The sequence below is a fragment of the Manis pentadactyla genome, chromosome X (genome assembly GCF_030020395.1).
Source record: "Manis pentadactyla isolate mManPen7 chromosome X, mManPen7.hap1, whole genome shotgun sequence".
Classification (NCBI taxonomy): domain Eukaryota; kingdom Metazoa; phylum Chordata; class Mammalia; order Pholidota; family Manidae; genus Manis; species Manis pentadactyla.
In genome coordinates this window covers 127,653,301-127,665,474 of record NC_080038.1, presented here as the reverse complement: position 1 = coordinate 127,665,474, position 12,174 = coordinate 127,653,301, and the positions used below count along the sequence as shown (strand labels likewise).

General features: G+C 41.5%; 1 pseudogene; it reads right to left on the bottom strand.

Moving 5' to 3' along the window:
- Positions 1-972: 972 nt before the first annotated feature.
- Positions 973-1,449, bottom strand: LOC118935170 (60S ribosomal protein L21-like; annotated as a pseudogene).
- Positions 1,450-12,174: the final 10,725 nt, after the last annotated feature.

The following is a 12,174-nucleotide window of genomic DNA, read 5'->3' as shown; positions in this document are numbered from 1 at the left end:
GAACTTGCCCAGGGCTGAAACCCATTGGCAAGACAGGGTGAAAGGGTTTATACCTACTTTATTCCCATGGTGGCAGGCCAAGCACTAGAATCCCATCCACTCAGAGCGAGTCTGTGTGCAGCAAGCCAGTCTCTGCCTCTGGGCCTCTCTGCCCCCACAGCCGGCTCAGTCTCTGTCCTCGACGCTGCAACCACTCCAGTCTTGTCTCTGCTCTAGTGCAGCTGTGCCACTGTGTCGCCCCGAGCACTGGGTGGAGCTCTTTACATAGAGTCAATAACAATGTATTGCCCACATGTGTGTAGTGAGCAAGGTGCCTAGGGCCAGGTGAGAGTCCTGGCCACAGGAACCTTACTTTATCCACATCCAGCTTCTGGTAACTTGATTTCTGTCCTATCACCCATTCATTTGACAAATGTGCCCTGAGCCCTTTACTGTAAGTTGGGCTCAGGGAAGCAGGAAGCCGGAAGGGGAGGTCAGAGAAGGCCTTATCAAGAAAGTGATTCCCAGCTGCAACCCCTTCCCAGGGCCAAAAGCCCTGCTCTAAGCCCCCATGAATGAAACCCTGTGGTAGAGCCACCTGTCTCCAACTTTCATTAATCTCCAACTGTATGCTGCTTACAGAAGCTCTGCAGGGGAAGGCTTCCACAGCTCAACGTGAGGCAACTTTGCTGGTTCTGAAATTTCTTTGGGTGGAGATTTCTGAACTTAAGCAGCTGGAGACAGTTATGACAGGCCACTGCCCTAAGGGAAAGCAGTTCTTATTCAGCCAAGAGGCATCAATGCCCATACCTACCAATCTCCTGGCCAGACTAGAATCTCAGCTTAATAGTGCCTTTGAACCAGCTGTGAAAGTTCAACTCCTCCTGGTGCTGATGACAATTATGATGATCAATATCATTTATTTATTCATTTATTTACTTATTTACTTATTTACAGTCTGAAGGGCTTTAGATTTATTTTTTTTTACACCTATCAAGCCATGAATTCGTAGGGAATGGGTTCCAGCAGCTCAGGCTCCTTTCCATTGTTCTGGCCAAGTGACCATCTCTGGTGGAGCAGGCTGGTGCTTCCGTTGAACCCAAGTACCTTTCTCTTTGGCTTCCTTCATTTTCTCATCATTTTCCATCACATGCTTCAGGAAGCTATATCTCAGCTCTCAGAGTGCTTAACATGCTCAATATGTACATTAATTCTCTTTGCAAGAATCTTGCCTTTTACTTGTTTGTTTACAATGCCAACAGCCTGCTGGGGACCACTGTGGACTCTTCCAGTTTGGCCGTGGTAACATTTGTGGGGCAGTCCTTTTAGAACAGTGCCCGTTCCCTTGATATCTACTCTATCACCTTTCTTGCAGATTCACATGTATGTAGCCAAAGGAACAGCACATTTTCTAAAAGGTCTAGAAAACAGAGAGAGGGTGTCCCTCCTCTTTCCCTTTGTGTTGGTCATTTTGGCCATTTATTGTAAGACCAAAAGGGGTCGATATAATTTATTAAACACCTACTGCACGCCAAGTGCTCTTCTTGGCAGTTCATGTAATAATAATAGTAATGGTAATAATAACAGTGACATTGGCAATGGCAGCAGCTACTATTTTCTGAAATCGTATTACATCTCAGATACTGTACTAAGTCCTTTGTATGCATAACCTCATTTAATCTTCACAACCACCCTGTGAGGAGGGAATAATCATTTCCTACGTTTTATGGAGGAGTAGGCTGATACTCAGGAGAGCTTAATTAACTTGCCCGATACTTCAGAATTAGACACAGGAGCTCAAATCAAACCTAGTTGGAACTCCAGAGCTCAATCTCTTTGCTTTATTCATTATTTAAAACATTTTATTATGGGAAGATTCAAACCTCTACAAAAATAGAACAGCCTTAATGAAACCCATTTCCCTATCACTCAGCTTCAGCAATTATCAACTCTTGGCCAATCTTTTTTAATCTACGTCTTCACTCACTTTCCCTACAATCTGTAATACTTTGAAGCAATTTCCAGACACCATCTGTAAATGTTTGATTTGTACTTATCTCTAAAAGAAGCTTCATCTCAGTTTTCTAAAAACCCTGACAGGTAAGTTTTATTAGCTCCTCATTCTACACAGAAGTACATTGAGGTTCAGAAAGGTATGTCCCAGGCAACACAGTTACCAAGCGACAGATCTTGGTTTCGTATCCATGTCTGTCTGACTCCAAACTCTCTGCCCTGTCCCAAATGGAGTTCTCTCTCTAGCAGAAGCTTCCTCTAGAGCAGCAGTTGAGGAGAAAGACCCTGAGCTCCTGATACAGACAAGCTAGGAAACCGTTTCTGGCTTCTCTGCAATTTAATTAACAAAGGTTTCTCTCCCAATTAGGAATACTCACAAAGCCACTAGCTCCTTTCTGGTTCTTTGGATTCCACCCTGCTCAGCCCTTGTCCCTGGACCCACAGATACCCAGGCCACATTCTTGGATGATTGCCTGGCACCTTTCTCCTTGGAGAGGCAACCTGAGATCCCCTGGCCTTTGAACCCAGTATTACTAGATCCATAAATATTCATCTAGGTCTCATAAATGGGAGCAGCCAACTTTGGCCCTAGGTGTCAGGGTTTTTGACCAATAGTTCTGTGCTTCGCTTTCCACAGGCATAATTTCTGGTTCAATTCTAGGGCGTTAGAGAATATTTTTAATGCTTAACAAAATGCTTCTGGTCTCTGGCCTTAGTTGGGCCCTCTGCTTTCTTAGAGACCATCACTATATACAACCTATATAAACATGGTACTTCCATAAATTGAAGAGAGTATGTGGTCTCCATACATGGCAGGTAAGGTGCTTCTGGAACAGCAAAAAATCTTTTGAAATCATTTGAAAGCATTTTTAAAAACTTCTTTCAGCTCTAACACCAAGCCAACCTATATCACATTTCCACTCCCTCCATTCTACAGGTTTACCTTGAAGCCCAGAGAGGGCAAGTGACTTGCCTAAAGTCACACAGGGATCCCCCTCAGGTCTCTCTGTGTCTGGCATGTCTACAGCTCTACCCCAATCTTTTAATAAAAGATTTGCAGCACTTCCACTTTACTTTCTTTTGTACTCTCTCTGTTCCATTGCCTATTGGCTTTCAACCTTAAACAGAACCTTTTCTGGGACCACTGCTATGATAATCAAACTTCCAGGGTTCATAATCTGGCTTTACCCCTTATTAGCTGTGTGTCCTAGGGTAAATGACTTCAGCTTTCTGAGTGTAACTTTGCTCATTTCTAAAACTGAAATTGCAGTCACATCTGCTCCATAGATTTGTGGTAACAGTGAAATTAGTTAAATTTGCAAAGCATTTTAGAACAGAGTTCGGCTGCTTTGCAAGTGGATTGAATTAAGGCAAATGTTTCTAGCACTGAAGAAATTGATTATTTTTGACTAACAAACATGTTTTATTCATTTAGTAAATTTTTATGCAGTACCTATATAGTTTTCTTGATAATGTTTTATATTCTATCCCCCCATTCATTGTATTCTGATAAGTTACCCAGTAATTGGTCTCACTATCACTACAAGGAAATAGTTCCACCTAAAATCCCCGCAGAAATGAGATTCCTAATTTTTTCTTTATATTCTTCTACTCTCCTATCATGGGGTCCGGTGCTGTATTTCACACATAGTTGGCACTTCACTGGGCATAGTAACCCCTGTCTAAAGTTGGCAGATACCTTTTTTGATAGATATAAACAATGTCTATTTATTCTCAACAATACCAGGAATTACTAGTTAGCAGTTGTATATGACGTTCTCAGCTCTGTACTCAGAATTCCCTGTGTGTTGAAAACAGTAGAGGCAATACACACATCACGACATGTTCTGCATTTGCAATGACGATTACGATTTCTCTTATTCTGTTCCATTGTCAGCCCACATGTTCCAGTTTTTGATCTGAAAACTATGGCTATCTTTTGTATTAATACTACATTTAGCATGATTTCATGTATTTAATTTTAATCCCTGGTGGTGTATAACCAACAAAATGGCATCCTTGTAAATAAAGCACACTCAGTGATCTTTGAGCATCATTCCAAATTCTTTAGTCTGGCATTCAAGGCTTTTCATGTCCTGGCACCTGCTGACTTGCCTATGTTCTCTCTCAATGCTTGCTCCTCACACTGCATACACTTGCCAAGAGGACTTAATTGAGTTCTCCCATCATCTCTGCTTTCACCTCTAGGCATTTTGCCCATGCTCTTCCCTTTGCTTTAAGTGCTGTTCCTTATGCCCTATGCTCCTGCCTTCTCTATTATCATTGCATGCTCCTCCACCTAATAGCACGTGCACATAAAAGCTCCCCTTAGCATAGTTATCCCTGCTCCTCTTTGAGACTATGCTTTGATGTCACCACTTCTGGTATGTCTTTCCTGGATTTGGTCACCTCTCCTCTGAGCTCCCCTCAGCCTCTCTGTTAACCCCTGTCCTAGTGTTCATCCCAGTGCAATATACAAGTCTTTTGTGTGGCTGCTTGGGATCTGGTCTTTGATTTATACATACTTCCAAAAACTTGATAGGGGTAGGTGTATCTTTGGGAGGTAATGAGTTAGTATGTCTGAGGTCATTTCTAGGATTCTGGAAGTTTCGCTCCTTCTTATGATTACCTGTTTGCCTCCCCCACTAGACTGTGAGCTCCAGGAAAGCAGGGATATGGCCTATCCCAGTCATCTTCATAGTTCCAGTGCCTTGAGTAGTCATTCATTCAACAAATGTTTACTGAGGACTCACCTATTACATGCTGGGGTCTGTGCTCCTACTGGATATTCAAGTATGAATAAGAGATGTGAAGCCTGCCCCTGCGGAGCTTACAGCCTAGCACTGGAGACTGACATTAATCAAAATACCTTACAAGTCAATTATAATGCCAAGCCATGCTAAGTGCCATAGGAAAATGTATAGAGGGAAGTGGTAAGGAACAACAAAGAGGGAAATATTTAAGTTGAACAAAGAAGGCTCTTTTGGGAGGTGACATTTCTACTGCAATGTGAAGGATGAGAAGAAGCTGGTCATGCAAAGACTCAGAGTGTCAGGGGAGATCAGAAGCCCATTTTAGGTACTTGATGCATGTTTGTTGAATGAATTAATGACTGATGAACGAATAAATGAATTCTGCAAAGGCTTTTGTCATGAAAGGTCACTTGCAGTGGAAAGGGTAACCCCCTGATCTCTATGTTCTCTATCCCGGGTATTCCTCTATAGGCAGCCCTGGGCTATATCAGTGGTGTCCCATCAGTCCTTCAGTGTGTAGTCCCTGAGATTATGGCACATGCTTTCATCAAGGAGTGCCCTGACTCAGCCATTCACTCAGCCTGCTTCTTAACAGGCCCCAGTGCACATGACCCAGCAACCCAGCCCCTGGCCTTGGGCAGCCTCCCAACCCGGCAACTCCTCTGTAGGAGTGCTCTTCCAACAATAAACAACCTTTTATGTGACTAGTTAGGATGTTGTTCTTTCTGATTTATATGCACTTTGGAAAACTTGAGAATAGCAGGCATATCCTTGGAGATGATGAAGTGAGATGTTTTGGTCATTTCTCTACACAGATATGGGACCCTTGCTCAGGAAGATAATCTGACAACACTTTGAACTTCTCTTACAAAGCTTTTCACATACTGCCTTGGATTTTATTTTTTGTGTGCCTGCCGGATCCCCTTACTGAACTGTAAATATATTCTTGAGTATATCATTGTGTTTTTCAGACATTCTCTGTCTCCCATTATTGACTTGCTCATAGTAGACACTCAACATCTGTGTGCTTGGATTGCGTTTTCTGTGAGGAAATTTACCAGGGCTTTCTTCGTTGAGTTATAGTCTTGAAAAAGCTTCACTAGATTCCAGGGCAGTTCATGGTGTAGTGGGGTTTCTTTGTGTGTGGCCCATCCATAATTTATCTGTATCAGGGGTTCAATCAGAAAAGCAGAAGCACAAGGACATATTTCTATCTATAAAGAGGTTTATTTCAGGGATCTGACACCACACAGTCGTGGGAGCTGGTTAAGCTGTCTGTGTAAGGCTGTTGTCTTTGTGTCTGATGCTGAAGCTTGAAGTCCTCAGGGCAGGCAGTTAGGAAGGGAAAACGGGGATGAAAGTGGGGGCAAGTGAGAAAACGGTGGAATCCATAAGGCCCAAATGAAACCCGTGTCAGGACTTGTTGCCTAGACCTTAATGTCATGGGTGTCCCGAAGAAGCCAGGACACATTGTCACAGAGCTAAACACATACACACCTGATCTGCAAGTTGTAGAAGCTGAAGGAGGATACAGGGAAAGATGAGGCAGTTGCAGGCCTAGCCACCCTCTCACACCAACAAGGCGAGCCAGCAGATAAGCAGCAAAAGGTATATGAGCTACAGCATGGTTGCTGTTTCCCTTTTGCCCTCCAAATCACCCCTAAGAATCTCTCCTGTAAGGAATACTGGGAAATGTAGTTCAGCCTAGGCAAATGCGCTCATTATACAGCCAACACAATGGCCTTGACCCAGCCCTCATTCTTTGGAGCTTATAAACTAGCAAATGCTCCTCATGCCATTAAAGTTGGAAACCATGACCTGTTTCCATCAACCCTGCTTGAGTGTGTAAGAGTTGCCTGTTTGACTCAGCCTCAGTGCCCTTTGATCCAAACACTGTTATGCCTTTAAAGATGTCACATTGTCACATCCCACAGAGCGATGCCATTTTACTGTCCTAAAAAGGTGATTTTCTTCTACAGTGTTTAAGCTGATTCTTGTTTATTTACTGCTGTTGCTTGTAATGATGACCCTTCCTCAGTGATGAAGAAAACATATCTAGCTACCTGCGCCTCTAAATAGTTCTCCAGGGGCTGCATGGTATTATAGGAGAGTTGTTCAAAAACCAAACATAGACCTGCTATTTGGGGTAGATGATATTGGTGATTGAAGGAAATAGGACATTTGCGAGGAATTTATTCTGGAATTCTCTTTATCTGACTCTCAGGGTTTCTGATTGAGTCTTTAGTGCTGACTGAGGCATTGAGGCAGTCCTGACAGGACACGTGTATGCTCTTACACACACACACACACACACACACCAAAAATTGAGAGAGAGAGAGAGTAGGACACACAGTGGGTAAGTCTTGGTAGCATGGCCTTTCTTTTCCAATTTGGGCTGGAAGGAGAAAAAGAGAAGACAAGATGGTGAGAGACCTTTTGCCAGGCTTCCGCAGAGAGGGTCTCGGCAGGTTGCCACCTAGCCGGGAATGTGCAGTTTACAGCCGTGGCCACAAGATGGTGCACTGACTGTGCACATGGTGTACCCGCCTGAGGTTGGAGATCCAGGCCCTCCAAATAGTCAGCTTTCTTGTTTTTCCATATGGGGCCTAAAGCATTGGGAAGACAGCATGTGGAACGGAGCCAGGGTATTTGCATGTTTTACCAAATATTATCCACAGTGTTTGAGAACGAAGAAAACCTATTTACAGCCATTTTTAGCTCTGAAATCCTGGTGATGGGTAGCCAGTATACAGTCTGTAAATCTATCAGCTAATGATGAGTTCTATGCTTTGTCAGTTAGGCAGCAAGCTAATAAACTGTGGCATAGATTAGCATTTCTTATATGACAGGTTCTGATGCTTTGGGACATGCTCAGTGGGCTGTGGGGTGGAATGGGACAGTTTTTGTCCCTCTAACCACGGACTTTTCTCTTGAGGTCTGGATTATGAGGTTCATCGTTATGCCACTGAAGTCCTATACAGGGAAGTGAAATAATAGAGGTCCAAGGTAGTTTAAGAGTCTTCATTCAAGTGAGTCTTGCTGTCTCATCTGTTTGGGGCTTAACAAAGGTAGATAGGTTTGTAGTACCCATTGATAGCACAATTCCTAAAGGTAGGCATGTGACCTGGAGGACCTGGCTAAAATTTCATGAAACATATTAGGATTTCAAAGTGATTGCATAGTATCTTTAAGTGCTTTAGCAATGAATGCACAGCTCAACAGGTGAAGCCTGGGTTGGCTTGAATTTACACGCTTGTCAGACAGATTAGCTCCATGTATATAACAGAGAGTGTAAAATAGGATGAATTTTATTCTATTCAAAAATAAAACAATGTAATGATCTAATTTTTAAGTTGTTGATTTTCCCCATCAAAAACCCTATGTAAAGATAGTTGTAAGATGTAAGGGTTAATATCCATAATGTACAAAGAACTCACATAAACCAATAAGGACAAGATAAATAAAATAATAGCCAAATGTAGTCTTTGAACAAGTAATTTACAAAAGTACAAGTGGCTAATTACCATATGAAAAGGTGCTTGATCTCACTGGGCACTGAAGTATAGTCCCTAATGGGGGAAATGCACAGACAAACAAAAAGATAGCTTTTTTTTCCTGCTTCCTCAAAAGGGGTGGGGAAAAGATGATATCCAGGATTGTTGATAGTGGAGGGAAAGAGATACTGTCATTTACTCTTGAGAGTAAATTGTAACAGCAATTCTGGATGGCAATTTGACAGCTTCTATCAAAACGTCTAATGAGTATGCCAAGAAATTCCATTTTTAGGAACATCTCCTCTTCTACAGAAATACCCAATTAGCTCCCAAATTTGTGTGCATAAAGATTGTTTATGCTAGAAAAGATGGAAAACAGGCTAATTGTCTATCAGTTAGGCTGGTGGTTAAATAAACCAGTATATCAATACCATGGGACATGCAGATGTTAAAAGGAGCAAGGTAGAACTACATGTACTGGCATGAGCCAGTCTCTAGTCTCTGTATTTAGGGAGTCTGTGTGTGTGTATGCACAGAAACAGATCTGGGAGGGCACACTCTGAACTGATAATATTAATTAGCTCTGGCTCTGTGCAGGGGATTTGGATTGGAGATGTGAAAGAACACTAGCTTATTTTGCTTTATGTACTTCTCCCTATATTTTTAATAATGAGCAGGTATTAACATATTATGAAATTTTAAAGTAAATTTATTTTTAAAGATATTACTAGGGCTAGAAACGATATACTTTCTCTTCTCAAAGCTTCACAGGGGCCCAAATAATCCTCAAAAGCGAATCAAAAGGCTAAAACCTACCTGACATGGGGATTAACAACTGTGTGCTCCCAGTACCCCTTAATTTTGTTCTTTTCAGGCCCACCGAATCCACGTTCATGACAGGTTTTTCCTGGCAGTTTCTCTCAACGGGGACAATGTGAGGGTTGAGGTGAGGAGCAAGATGGCTGGCTGGAAAGTCATGTTTTTCTTCCCATCAGCCTCCTTCATTGCCTTAACTAATTGAAGAATGTTTTCCTCTTTCCCTTTTGTGTCCTTTCTTATTTTGGGGCTTTGCAAACAGCACTTATACGCAGTCATGCACTTTTTACTACTCCTCATAGAGTTTTGTAACCTGGCTAGATGTGGACTTTTGTAAAGGCATTTTTTGTGTGTGTGAGAGTATTCCGATTTACTTTTCAGGGCTACAGGGAATTTTCACTTCCGTCAGCTCTACCTCTCGCTGTCCCTCTTCTGTCTTCCCAGGGACTGATAATGACGAAATTCATTGCCACACCCATAGAGTTGGCCCACAGTGCCCTCCTCACCCTCAGGGGCCTCTTGTCCTGGTTTTTGGTTCATTTAAAAAAAATTGCCACCTTCTTCTGCATTTTTTTTAATGTTCTTGATTTTTTAACATAGCCTATATGTCCTTGCACTGTGGCAGCACCAATCAAGGCGCCATCTACATTCAACTCAACTATTTACCCTCAGAGGAAAAATGACCGTGATGAACGATACCCATTTTAGCTGATTATTTCACCTTCCTTGCTGAGTGGCTGCCTTAAACACACTCCCAAGGCGTATTTAGCCATCTGTGGCCTGGTGCACTTTTTTCCAACAGGCATATAGATTGCTAGTCACGCATCACCATCAGATTCTGACCTGCAGTTATATTTGTAAATGACTTTTCCGCCTTTTCCACTAGCTTCCCTGATCTGTATATCTATAAATAACTGCTTCTCTGAGATCCCCATCATTTATTTGCTCTCCCACCTTAACTCTCTCTGACCTCTTTTTGTCTTATCCTAGAAGACAGGATGTGTCAAAGAATAGTGTCTTATCTTTCTCTGCCCGTCTTTCATAGTCTTCCAGATCTATTTTCTTTTGCTGTTTGAGGTGGAGGTTAAAAATAGCTACCATCTATCATGTACTTTCTCATCTCTGGGTTAAAAGTCTTTGTTACTCTATTTTCTGTAATTAACAGGGGATATTTTGCCTTCTACCCACTGAAGTATTGACAAAAATACTAAGTAGTGTCAGCCTTAGGCCAGTTCCTTGGAAAACACAATGTAGTGTGCTTCCCTGCCTCTGGTTCTTATTGAACTCTCAAAAACTAGCTTGTCAATATCATCCTCCAGTACCAATTGTATGTGGTCTGAACCATATTTTTCAAGCTAGTTAATGACTAGGTCATGGCCAAGAGCAGCATCCAAGGCTTTCTAAGGTCAATACATATTATGTTGTTTGCTACCCCAAATCCCTTAGGCTTGTCATCTGTTACCAACAAAAATCACACTGGGTTAGCAAAATTTTCTCTTTCACAATGTAGTTTTGAGTGTTACTCAGCACCCTGCGTTGTCCTTACCTTTCTTTTTATTTTTAGTATGTAATTATTTTTTAAATGTTGTCCTATGAGTGAAGTTAGGTTTCCTGTCTATGCTGACTCCACCCTTTCTTAAAATGTAGCTGGTGTTTTGCCCTTTGATTCCCAGGAACTCTGGCTGCTAAGCATTTCCCAAGATGGTACAGTAGTTCTTTAAAGAATCTGGATGATTCTTGAAACACTTCAGGCTGAAAGTCATGTTTTAGTGCTCAGTATCTATGAAGATTGTTCAGTAGCAATTCTAGGCACAAGGAGATTTAGGCAACCCATATTGTCTGCTGTGATTCGAAGTGGTATGTGTGTGTGTGCACGTGCATATGGGTGTTCATTAAAGTTGCCTTTTACTTTAGTTTTCAACTACCTTCCCACACAATCAAGGGGCTACACTATTTCCTCTTCCTTTCATACAATATATAATATTTTCTTATACATCTGTTGCTAGCAGGATCTTACTCCTTGCTACGGCTCTCCCCATTTTATCTTTAAATGTAGCTGCTTCAAATATTTTGTGGGCAGGAGAAAGGTGTTAAGAAATAAATCGACTTTCTAAGTGTTCACACAGGTTGTTTTGCTACGATGTACTTATGCCAAGGACTGCAATTGTTAGCCCCTGGAAGCAGGGCTGGAGAAGGTGGATAATGGCTGCAAAACACCCTTTGAATCCTACAGTGGGTGGGGCTCGGCATCCAGAGTTTAAATGCCTCGTCTCCAGTTCTGTGAACCCCGTGCTTTTTCTCCACATAGTACAAGTCTTTAAAAATAAATATATAATAGGAACTTGTTCTCTGGCCTTTGCTGTTTCGATTTCTCCCTCCTTTGTATCTTCATTCTGTTTTCATTAATGTAAGTAAGGTGTAAAAATTAGAGAAGTAGTGGGTGCAGGCATGCCATCCAACTCATCTTCATATTTTGGCAGACAAAAAAACCCCCAAAACAAAAAACAAAACCCCTTGTTAGACGTTTTCTCTACTCATCTTTGTTTTCTATCAGAATTAGAGGGAAAAACATCTCAATACTAATGCAACCACTAATAGCTAACTTTTATTGAGTGCCTACTATGAGCCAGGCTTTGTGCTAAGCTGCTTTATGCAATTAACCCCTATTCATTTTTGGAGTAAATGGAAGTTTCGAGAAGTTAAGTGATTTGCTCAAAGTCATACACGTCAAGAGTAACAGAGGAGGCCACTCTTTAGTAGCAAGCACTGCCGTTGGGTGGTCTGAGGATCTGAGATAACTTTTTTGACATTTTATTGTCCATGAAGTCAGTATCCATATTATAATTTAGAGCATATTAAACTCTGTTAACTATAATATTTTAAATAATCAGTATTAGTTCTGTTATAAGAGAATCATATGCTCATATTGGAAAATTCAGGGAAAAATTCACACCTGAGTCCTACCATTTTGTTATGTTTCCTTTCAAATCTTTTATGCATAATTTTTCTTCTGATGTGCTTGTTTTACATGCACTTTTGTATACTTAAAAATTTCTCTGTTTATAGCATAAACATTTTTTCCTGATGTGCTATTCTTTAAATGCTACTTGGTAATCAAA